A 12,270-nucleotide genomic window follows, 5' to 3' on the forward strand; every position below is an offset into this window, starting at 1 on the left:
ATTTTTTTCACATTCATGTGGATGTTTGTAATTTGTTAAACTCGATACAAACAAACACTCTGGTTTGTTGGCACATTAAACAACTGTTACCATATGTCTGACCTAATTCTGGGGGTAGAAAGTGAATTTCAAAACTAAATTTGATTTCATGTGCCAAATACATCTCTTTTAAAGGAAAATGAATTGCCTTCGGTGGAAGCTTCTAATATAAGCCCTTTAAATGTTAATTGCTAGAGGAACCTTGTAAATCCCTTACCAACGATACACTCTACTTCCAATTTCTCTTTAACTGCTAGCAACAAAAACAGTTGCTTTTTTAAGTTCACATCGTTAATGGTTAAAATATAGGTGTGAAACAGACTATGGTTGCAACTGGAGTTAGGTTTTCCAAAAGCAGAAATGCTACATAGCAGCAAAAAAGAAAAAAAGGGGAGGGGGGTAATAAATAGCGTTTACTGAAAATTTAAATGTGCCAAACATTATAACGTTTCCGGTAGGCACACAAAGAAGGTAGCAAGTCCACTTACTAATCATATTTATCAAAACACATATTATTTTGTACTTCTTGAAAGCTAACAGCAATGTTTTTGACATTCTATTGGTGCTAACGAGAAGTCTGCTTTTTCCTGATATCAATTAAAGAAAATCTCCATGAGCAGAGACACGAATTTAAAAACAAAAATTTAGTGAGCCTAATTTTATATGCCATGCCAAAAGAAAAAAAGTGCACAAAATAGTGCTTTGGCATCTTTTGCTTCAAGTAAATGGCACAATAGTTTGAACAGTTGATTGCTGAGTAAAAAGAAATTGATCAGCATATACTGGGCACAAATATAATCAAAGAAGAAATTCTAATTTCGAAGACTGGAGAGATCATTGGATACCATAAATAGAACACCTAGGAAGTTATATGACATAACCTGAAACTATCCATACTTGAAAAATGGTGTACCTACTGAAACATAACAAATTACTCCAAGTATTAGTGGCATAAAACAACAATTTATTATTATTATGTCTTACTTTTCTGTGGGTAAGGAATTTGGACAGGACAGAGTGGAGACAACTTGTCTCTGCTCTCCATTGTCTAGGGCCTCAGCTGGGATGACTCAAGAGGCTGAGGGCTAGAAGAGGCAGGAAAAGGGGACCTGGCCATCTCTTTCTCTCCTTCAATCTCAATATCTACCTCTAGTTTTCTCTATCTTTCTCTCTCTCTCCCCCCACTCCCCACATTCTCTCTGCGTAGCTCCTTGGATCTCTTCATAGTATGATAGCCTCAGGGCTATCAAAACTTTTTCAGTGATAACTTAGAGGACCAGACCAAAGCTTCCATTCTCCTGGTTTAGCAACTCTGGTCAGCCAGGGTCAAGGGGAAGGGAAGCAGACTGTACCTCTCGAGGGGTAGCATATTGAGGAATTTGTGGCCCTTTTTAATCAACCATAGATAGATAAAAGAGACATTTTAAAATCTCAAGCATTAAAAATTTATAATTTCTTCTTTAAAATATTTAAGATAGAAAAATTTTTTACCTGAGTTGCCCAAGCAATTACATCCATTCTGAACTCACATAAATAAGCACATTTCAAAAATATCATATTGGATCCCATTACTTTTATCCTATATCTTTGCCACTACTATTTTGGTTTTCCATGTCCTCGATACTTAATAGCTACAACATTTAAAATATGATATTTTAATCCACAACAATAGCATTATTATCTCCTCTGATGTAAAATAACCAACCAAGAAAGGCAATCTGTTAGGAATACCTACCGTGACTTCAAACAACCCTTCTGAAGAAAGAATAGTTTTGTATTCATATCAGCCTTTAAGTGGAGTTTTTAGAAATGTAACACAGTAATTTAACAACAGAATAACAAATCGAGTTTGAAGGAATGTTGAACCACCTGATTATAGATAACATAAATTTGTACCTACTAATAGTCCTAGAAATAGATCTTAAAGATCACATACTATATACCTTAATAAAGTGAAATCAAGTAACAGTGCAGAACCGTGGGATTCTTCGGCCCTGGGACTTCTGGTCGTGTGAATTCAGGACAGTTGGTTAAGTTTCATGAATGTATCAGGGAGCACCAGCCCACCTAAGCTCTCCGATCTAAGATCACTTGCTTGGCACAGAGCTACTGCTCTGCCTGATATTTAGTGAGGCTAAATTACATGGTTGCTGCCCTGGTGGGAATTATAACCTAATGATTTTATTTCCCATCTTCCTTGCCCTCTTTGAAGCAGACTCATGGCATCACTTTCTCAGTGCTCATTCAACACATATTGGTTGCTTGCTTAATCTGCACCAATTATGTGAACGACTTGTAACAAAAACAAAGATGCCATTTCCTAGGGCGGTCATTACAAAGTACCACAAATGTGTGGCTTCAACAACAGAAATGTATTGTCTCACAGCCATGAAAGCTAGAAGCCTGAGATCAGAGTGTCGGCCTTGCTGGTTCCTTCTGCGGGAGACTTTTCCAGGCCTCTTTGGCAATCTTCGGCATTCTTTGGCTAGCAGATATCTATCTCCATCTTCACATGACAGTCTCCTTGTATGTGTGTCTGTGTCCAGATTTCCCTTTTCTATAAGGACCCTAGTCATACAGGATTAGGGACCCACCGTATTCCAGTATGACCTTGTCTTAACTAATTACCTTTTTAACAACCTTATTTACAAATAAGGTCACATTCTGAGCCCCTGCGGGCGAGGACTTCAACATCTGAATTTTAGGAAAATGATACAACCTATAAAAGGTGCTTAGTGGTCATATTTCCAAAGCAACTATCCACTTTACCGAATAAATAAAGCAATAAAGCAACTTTACTTCTATGTAAGAACAAGTACAGGCAGACTGATTACAAGGGTTAGCCAGCTTTCTAGTACTATAAGCTCTGTTCTGTACATGTTCCCGGCAAGCATAATTTGGAAAGAAAAAATGTCTTATGCAAAAGAAAGTAGGATGATTTCATTGAGTGTCTGAAATTTCCCTATCTGACAAATGTTTATTGGGCTTTGTTCTGGGCGTTGAGGATAAAGCGGTAAACAAAATAGACAAAAATCTCTCATGGAGATTACACTCTAATGGAGGAAGACAGGAAAATAAAACAAAATACATAAGTCACATAGCAGATGCCAAATGCTATGAAGAAAAACAAGACAGGGCAAGAAGGATGGGGAATGCAGAGTTTGGAGTTGGGGCTGCAATTTTAAACATACTAGTCAGTGAGGCTTCACCTAAAAGGTGATAATTAAGGAGCTGAAGGCCATGAGGGAGCAAGCCATGTGGATAGCTGATGAAGGAGTATTGCAGATACAGGAAATAGCTAGTGTGGTAGGAGTATGGCTGATGTGTTTAAGGAAAACACAACTGGAGAATGAGAGAGTTGAGAGTAATTGGTAGGTGAGGTCAAAGAGATATAATGGGCAGGTCAGAAAGGGACTTGTAGGCCATCTTAAGGATTTCAGCTTTTCTCTGAGTAAAGGAAGAAGCCATTGGGAGGTTCTCAGCAGAGGAGTGATGTGATCTGCTTGGGGTTTCATTAGGATCACTCTGGTTCTAAAGGTCAAGGGGGCAAAGAGAAAAGCAGGGAGAAGCACTAGGAAGCTACTGCAATAGTCCAGGCGAGAGACTGGGGCCAGGGTGGTAGAAGTGAGGTGGGGAGAAGTATTTGAAGTCTGGATATATCTTAAAAGGAAGGCCAGTGGGATTTGGGATAGATTTATATGGGACATCAAAGGAAGGAAGCAAGGAAGCAAAGAAGGAAGGAAAGAGAGAAGAGATGATAAACTCCAAAATTTTGGCTTATATCAAACAGCAAGTTCTCTTCATCTTCTATTGTTACCAATTAATTTTTTTTTTTTTTTTTTTCCTTAGATGCGGTGAAAAACATTGGATAGTTAAATCCAGAAGTGAAAAAGTCAGGCAATCAATTGTTTTAAATTTGAAATTTTTAAAATTCTGTAGGAAGATGCAATCGGCTAAATCTAAAATATAAGTAACTCCACGGAATGAAAAATCAAGGTTCTTTAAAAAAATAAGTCACTAAGCAAAAATCAAAACAAAACAAACAAGCAAGAAACAAGGAAGGCGAACTTAAAAAAATTATAAGACAGAGAAATGTAAACATTGACTTGTTTGATGATTAGTCATTTTGTAATATAAGGAAATTATTATTAATTTGGTGGTATATGATATTGGTATTATAATTAGTTTTTTAAATGAGTTCTTATTTTTGATAGATACACAATAAAACATTTATAGATAAAATATGTTGTCTAGGATTTGCTATATCATAATCCAGCAGAGAAATGAAAAATGAGTATTATCTATTTTACTATTCTTTTTACTTTTCTGTACATTAGAAATTTTATATATCAAAGAGTAAATAAATACACAAATACATAATACACTATTACAATACATTAAAAATTGATAACATGGTTTGCCTTAAGAAAGGAGTGGCTGGGAGCAGGAATAAGGGCGATTCTTCTCTTCCTCTTCTTTTGTATTTTTCAGATATCAAACCTTTGAAATGTACTGTCTATTGATAAGTACAATAAAAAATTTTAAACCGCTCGGACAAAGAACAGCTTGTATAGAAGTTATGTCTCAGGACGAGCTGCTGCTGATTTTCTCCTTAAGTCTCCCTTTTCTGATCTCCTGCTGGCCTCAGGTTGTCTCATGACTCCTCATTCTGAGGCAATGCTTAATGCAGCAGAATGTAAGCCAAAATTAGAATGACTCAGAGAATAGTACCCCTGAGCATTAGAGCACATATCATTCTGAAACGAATTTTTCCATGTAAGTTTCACTGGGTCAGTTCAAAAACGGTGCTTGTATTGCAAGGAACTGTAAACTACTATTAATGTCTTTTTTTAGAATGGTGGCCTATTTTCCTAACCTAAATGACGAGTTTACATCCTGGTACTCTTGATGAGCGGGTTAGACTTCATTATATGACCCCTGTGTATATTACGAGAGTAATATTTATTAATGCGATGAATATAACATACCTTACCTGAATGATAAATGTATTTTTTTTAATATAAAACTTCATGGCATTCGGTATAGCTCCATTAACTCGGAAGTGCACTTTTTATACATGAATCACAGTCTTCTGACCTCCTGACACTCAGGGATCAATTTCAAGGACATACATTAATCCAAAAAGTCTTCCAAATTTCAACACTTTAACAAATAGCTTTTTTGGAAAAGTGTGAGTGAATTACTTTGCTCACACTTTGCGGGAGTTCTAAAATCAGCTGAACTTTTACATTTTAAATTTCTTTGTCTAGGGAATCTAATCATAGAGTAAACAAAGTTGAATAGACTAATTCACAGAAAGCTATTGTGGTTTTTCATTTATTTATTTATTTTTTTGTTTTACCCAAATATTAGTCATCATCTAAGTTGCTGCTCCTATGCTTTAGGACTAAAACTTTCTTTTTCTGCTTCAAGCTTGGAAATAAGACATAAAAAGCAAAGTTGCCACGTTTACTGTTTGGGTCAGTGTTTTTTGTGTGTCTTGTGGAGTATCCACATTTAGTTTGGTAAAAAGTTGTCAGGATCTTATCTTCTACAGATGAACTGCACACTGTGTTAGTTAATGAAGCAAACATAATGGCAAAAGTTCATATGTGACAATCAGGGCTCTGCTACTACCTTCGAACTCTGGCTATGCCGCTTACATCTCTGACACTCTTCATGGATAAAATGGGAGGGTTTGATTGGACAGCCTTAAGTGTACTTTTAGCTTTTAGATTCTATTATTTCTAATATTTTTAGAGAGAAGCACATGAGATTCTATTAATTTAGGATAGCTTAGTTTTACCCTATCCTAAAATTATTTATGAACCTCTTAGTCAAGGGATTACTGTTTTAAACACTATTAGTGTCCACTCGATATCCATTTCCCTTCTTCCTTACTAAGAGACCTCTGATTTAATGTACATCAACATTGTGTTCAGCTAAAATATGGGAGCACGAGTTGCTGAGTGAGGCTTCCAGTAAAGCTCTTTCAAAGATGGTAGACTCCCCTAGCAGTTATCTTTCATTTCTTGGCTTTTCTCTTCTTCCTGCCTGGAACTTGGACACGATACTGGAGGTGCAGCAGCCATGATGTGAATGCAAGGCCATGAGCACAGCTGAGCGGAAAAGTATATTAGTTGTAAGGCTGCCGTAACAAAGAACCACAAACCGCACTGCTTAGAACAACAGAAAAGTATTCTCTCACTGTTTGGGAGGGTAGGAGTCTGATATCAAGGTGTTCAGGAGGACATGCCTCCTTCGAAAGCCCAAGGGAAGGGTCCTCCCTTGCCTCCTGTGTGTCTCTATCCAAATTTTCCTCGTCTTATAAGGACACCAGTCCTATTAGATTAGGGCCCATCCTAATGACCGCCTCTTAGGTTGACTACACCTGCAAAGACCCTATTTCCAAATAAAGTCACATTCACAGGTACTGGGGGTTAGGACTTCAACATCTATTGCGGGGACACATTGCAACCAACAATAGTTATGACGGCAATCTGGAGCTGCTTTACCAACTCCGAATTTTCTACCTCTGAACTTATGACATGAGAAAAATAAAGCCCCAATTTATTTAAGCCTCTAATTATTTATAGATTTTTACATTCACAACAGAACTCAATTCCTAACTGAGACAACAACTTCAAAGTGAAGGCTCTAGCAATTAAAAAATTACCTGTCATGTGGAGCCTAACTATTCAAAGGATAGTTTGTAATTTTTTAAAGACAGAGGCCATTGTTCTCTTACTTGGGAGTGGGGCAGTGGGCGGGAACCTGTGCTCAGCTAAGATTTTTTCTAGTCATAATTTAAAGATCAAAACTGTTTTCAAAATAGAGTTTGCCAGATACTGAAAAGGTCAATGGACATGTATTCAGCAGCCAAATTTAGGCCCTAACCCTGCCCTAGACTCACACCCATCTCAGATATGTCTTCGTTAGTCACCACGACATACCTCAGTGAATGAGAGTATAAATGCAGCTTTTGTGCTTAAGTTACCAGAAGCACAGTTTACTTGTCCAACACAATCAGGTTCAATTTTATGATATTATCTTTCTGCCAGATGTGCTGCTTGGAAATAAATGTGCCAGAAAACACTTCAAGCAGCCAACACTAAAATTTGTCTTAATTTTGAGAGAGTTGCCAGGAGTCTTGAGACCATTTTCGTGGCATCCATACCAGGAACATAACCATGATTCATTCATCTTATTTATGGGCTCCTGCAGTGGGAACAAGCAATTACTTCCATCATCTCTGTTAGTCAGAGAGCTGTGAATTGTTCACTTTACCGCTCAGCAGGCTCAATAAAGGCTGACATCAGAGTAAATAGATATTCCTATCACTTCTCAAGAAAGATGAGGGCAAAGCTGATAAGTCAGGACTTCCATCCTTCCATTTTTTCTCCAAGATATATTTATTAAGTGCCTATCTTCTGCCAGACTAATGCCAGGCACTGACGATTAAACAAATAAGAAACAATCCCTACTTTCAAGGAGCCTACAGTTTACTGACAGAGATGGACAAACCAACAGTTAATTGCAAGACATCAATGTAAATGCTGAGATAAGTTTAAGAACAGTGTTAGGGAAGCACATGACAGGGCAATTAACTCCTTCTTTGGGCAATCAAGGTGAAGTTTTCAATTAAACTGGTGTCAAAAGTTAGACCTGAGGGTACACTAGGAGTAAGCAGGGTGAGAGGAAACAGTATATGCAAAGACCCAGAAGTAAGAGAGCACATGACATGTCTGAAGACCTGCACAGAGTTTGATATGGTAGGGGATGAGGTGGAATCTGTCAATAAAAGTAAATGAAATGGAGTCTACATTCTGAAGGCATCAGGAGCCACTAGAACAATTGTGAGTCAGACAACTACATCATCGGCTTTGTGTTTAAAAAAATATCTTTCCAGCAACAGTGTACAGAATAGACTAGAACGGAGCAGAACCAGACAGTGAGAAACCAGCAGGAGTCTGCCGTGGTACTCTAAAGGAGGGAGGAGTGAAGAGAAGGGAGTGGAGAGACATGCTTGGAAGTAAAATTGATAGCACTTGAAGAGCTATCAGATTTAGCAGGCACCTGAGGATGACACTAAGATTTATGGTTTAGTTAACTGGTGTGCGTCTGAATTTGAGGAGGTGTCCTTATACGTTTAAAATGAGAAAACATGATAAAAATAGTTAATTCTATAATATTGATGCTAAAAATGTGTATTCAGATTTCATATTCACATTTAATAAAGTAGCTGAATTCTGATCCTAATCAAATTTCTAATATAATAATTTATTGAATTTTTTCAAATACGAAAAGCAAATTTACTTTAGAAACTAGATATCGATGAGGATGAATGAAGATTTTAAGGTGATAAAGTCTCAGAACACCATTATGCTGAAATACATGAGATGTAATGCAAGGAACACGTGTCTGATAACTACAGAGGAGGGCGCCTTGGACACGCAGTCATGTGGATTCACTGAGGCGAAATCTGAAACTGGACACCTATCTTACACCACTCACAAAAATTAACCCCCAATGAACTGAAGACTGAAATGTAAGATTTGAAACCATAAAACTCCTAGAAGAAAACATAAAGAAAAAGCTCCTTGACATTGCTTTTGGCAATGACTTTTTTTAGATATGACACCATAAGTACAAGTAACGAAGGCAAAAGTATATAAGTGGGACTCTATCAAACTACAAAAGCTACTGCATGCAAAAGAAACAACATAATGAAAAGATAACCCACAGCATGGGAGAAAATATTTGTAAACTACATATCAGATATAAGGCTAATATTCAAAATATATAAGGAATGCATACAACTCAATAGTGAAACAAAACAAAACAAACAAAAAAACTAAATAATCCAATTTAAAAATGGACAAAGGACCTTAATAGGCATTTTCCATAGTAGAAATTCAAATAACCAGCAGGTACGTGAAATTGTGCTCAACGTCATTAATCACCAGAAAAATGCAAATTAAAACCACAATGAGATATCATGCCATACCTGTGAGACTGCTATTACCAAAAAAGACAAAAGACGACAAGTGCTGGTAAGGATGTGGAGAAAAGGGAATCCTCATGCACTGTTGGTGAGAATGTAAATTGGTCCAGCCACTATGGAAAACAGTATGGAAGTTCCTCAAAAAATTAAAAATAGAACTACCATATGATTCCACAATTCCACTTTTGGGTATATATCTGAAAGAAATCACTCTCTTGAAGAGATGGATATCTGTACCCCCACATTCATAGCAGCATTATTTACAATAGCCAAGACATGAGAATGACTGTTCATCAACAGATGAAAGGATAAAGGAAATGTGGTGTATATACACAATGGAATACTAATCGGCCATAAAAAGGAATGAAATCTTGCCATTTGTGACAATATGGATGAACCTTAAGGGCAGTATGCTAAGTTAAATAAGTCAGACAGAAAAAAGACTAATACTATACAATCTTACTCATACATGGAATCTGAAAAACAGAACTCACAGAAACAGTAGGCTGGGGAAGAGGGGACACTGTCAGGGAGGTGAAGATGGTCAAAGGGTACAAACTTCCAGTTATAAAAGTTCTGGAATTACTATTATTAATAATACCATGTTGTATATTTGAAAAGTGCTGAGACGGTAAATCTTAAAAGTTCTCAACACATACACACACTGTAACTATGTGAGGTGATAGATGTGTTAACTAACTTTATTGTGGTAAACATTTCACAATACATACATATATCAAATTATCACGTTCTACACCTTAAACTTACACAATGTGACATGTTAATTATATCTCAATAAAGCTGGAAAATAAAATAAAATAAAATAAACTCAGAAAGAGAAGGTTGAAATTGCAGATTGTTTGTCAAGCATACAATTTTTAAAGTATCAATTTCTCACTAGCTAACTACTCTGGTTGGACCAATAGAAAACCTGACTCCCCTTCACCCAACAGTTACTCTTCCTAAAACAGCCTAACTTCTTAATTGGAAGTGGAAATCACCCTAAAATCATCAGGAATTTTCCTAAAGAGGAAATGCTCCATTGTTATGTTTCCCTTTGTGGAAGAATAATGGGGTCTTTGATTTTATGACACCTGGAAGATTTGTGATTTTGCTTCCTTGAGAAGCTTCACAAGAAACTAATGCAATTTAGTGTTGTTTCAAAGTGATAAGTTATTAAAATATTCTACATAATATGGCAACTTAAGGGTGCAGACAGGATTAGACTATAACTTAGTTGACTCATGTAGAAAAGCAAATTAACTAAGTAAACCATTTTCAAATCAATTTGAAAGCATTTATTAAGCATCCACTGTATGCAAAGCACTGTCTGAGGTACTCTCCCACCCACATGAGCAGGTAATAGTCACTGTGTTTGCAATCCAGTGGGGATAACAAACATGTGATTAATAAAAATTCACGGTAGAATAAAATGAGTCTGTAATACTCGTTTAAGCAAAGTACATGTGGGCCATCTTGGAAGGAGACACTAATGTAATAAATATTGAGAAAGAGAAGGGAGGAAAAAAGAGGAAGAGGGAAGAGTCTAACAGCAGAGAATAAAGTCAGTGTTTACCTCTCCCTGACACCATTCCCACTTCTCAACCTGAGGATCACCTTCCTCTAGGATGTTTCAGAAAAAGGAGGATGTTTCAGAAAAAACGTTTGCCTCACATTTGCTCCTGAGCGACCCTCTTTGCAGCTGCTTCTGTGACTCACTTGTTCCTGCCCATTGCGCTCAGCTCTGCTCTGATTCTCCATCCTGCTCCCCACCTGGACGATCTGGAATCCCTTTTCTCATGCTGTGATGATGGTCTCCATGGAAGGATATAAGATCACATTTCCTTTTGTTGCTCTTCCCTTTAATTTCCCACCATAGCAATAAGGAAATTGTGCATATCTAAGAGACTTAATGAAAAGGGTTGTTTGAAACTAGGGAGATTTATGATTTAGAAGGGAAAAACTTAAAATTGGATGACAAATGTGACAAGTCTCACAGCCCAAAGGGAAAAATTGTAAGTTCTTTACAGGTGACCTTTTGTGCAAAGATCCTAGTTTCTAACTTTGCTCCCTTACTTGAAGTCTAGCTTCCTCTTTCCCCTCTTAAGAATGACTTAGCTCTTTTGTCCTCCAAAACCAAGTCTTTACTACTGCTGAATAAACCCCACCCTTGACACTGGGCCTCTACCTGGATAGCTCGAGGACACAGTAGCACCACAGGGCATCATTTTAATGGGGAGTCTCAGAGGATAGCCAAGGTGAGCCTTGCACGTAAGTCCAATTTCTCCTTTGAAGTTTCCATACCATTTCGATGTGAACCTATGCTCTTCATCATTCTTGAGGCTTTTTTTTGGCGGATAGCTGTTGGACTAGACACATTCCACATATCTTTTCTAGTAGGGTCAATACTTTTCAAAGTAGTATGCTCGAAATCGATATTAAAGAAGGTAAACTTTCTAAATGTGAAGTTACCTGCGTGATAGTCCCCAGCAACCCCCCTCCCCGGCCCCGCGCCACCCCCTTCCCCCCACACAGCATTTTATAAGGCCGTAGCAAGAAGTTTAATTTCTTTTCTCTACTTTCAGGCAATTCCCAGAGGTCTACCTGTGCTTCAGAAATAAAGCCTACCTTACCAAGCAACAGAACTATCTAGAGCCAGCAGGACTGGCCAGAGAGCTCTATTTAACAACTGGACAGAGAGCTCTATGTAACAACTGGTTGTTTAGGATATATAGGATCTGTGATGTCATACTAATGTGCTAGAAAATCCCTTTCTGAAGGGTCACATCTGGCTATATGTAGGATAACGCCGTATGCTGGAGAAGGACTTTTGATTGATGGCCAACATTTGTCACATAAAATGAAGAAGAAGCTTTCAAAGTTCTTTCATTCTCTGGGCCAAGTTGAATTCACAGGCAGGCCTTTTCTTCCTAATGACTTGCGTTAAGGGAGACAGTGGAAGAATGGCAATAAGCACAAACTGGAATGGCTGCCAAGTGCACAATGACCCAATACTCTTTCTTAGGTAAGAAAATCTATGTCCTTAATCTCAGCAATGGACGTGTGATTGGCCTGAGCCAATCATGATACTTTATATTCTCAGCCATAAAAATTCATTCAAGAATTAGAAATATAGTTCAAGCCTGGCCAGAGTCCTGCTCCAAGATTTTATAACCTAACATTAGATAAGAGAAAGCCCAGGACTGACTAAAACCCACCATAAAGAC

General features: G+C 37.6%; 1 pseudogene; it reads left to right on the forward strand.

The window, feature by feature from the left end:
- The first annotated feature begins 3,279 nt into the window (after nucleotides 1-3,279).
- Nucleotides 3,280-12,270, forward strand: part of LOC102896754 — a 20,716-nt pseudogene continuing 11,725 nt past the window's right edge.

Source organism: Pteropus alecto, unplaced genomic scaffold (genome assembly GCF_000325575.1).
Source record: "Pteropus alecto unplaced genomic scaffold, ASM32557v1 scaffold50, whole genome shotgun sequence".
Lineage (NCBI taxonomy): Eukaryota > Metazoa > Chordata > Mammalia > Chiroptera > Pteropodidae > Pteropus > Pteropus alecto.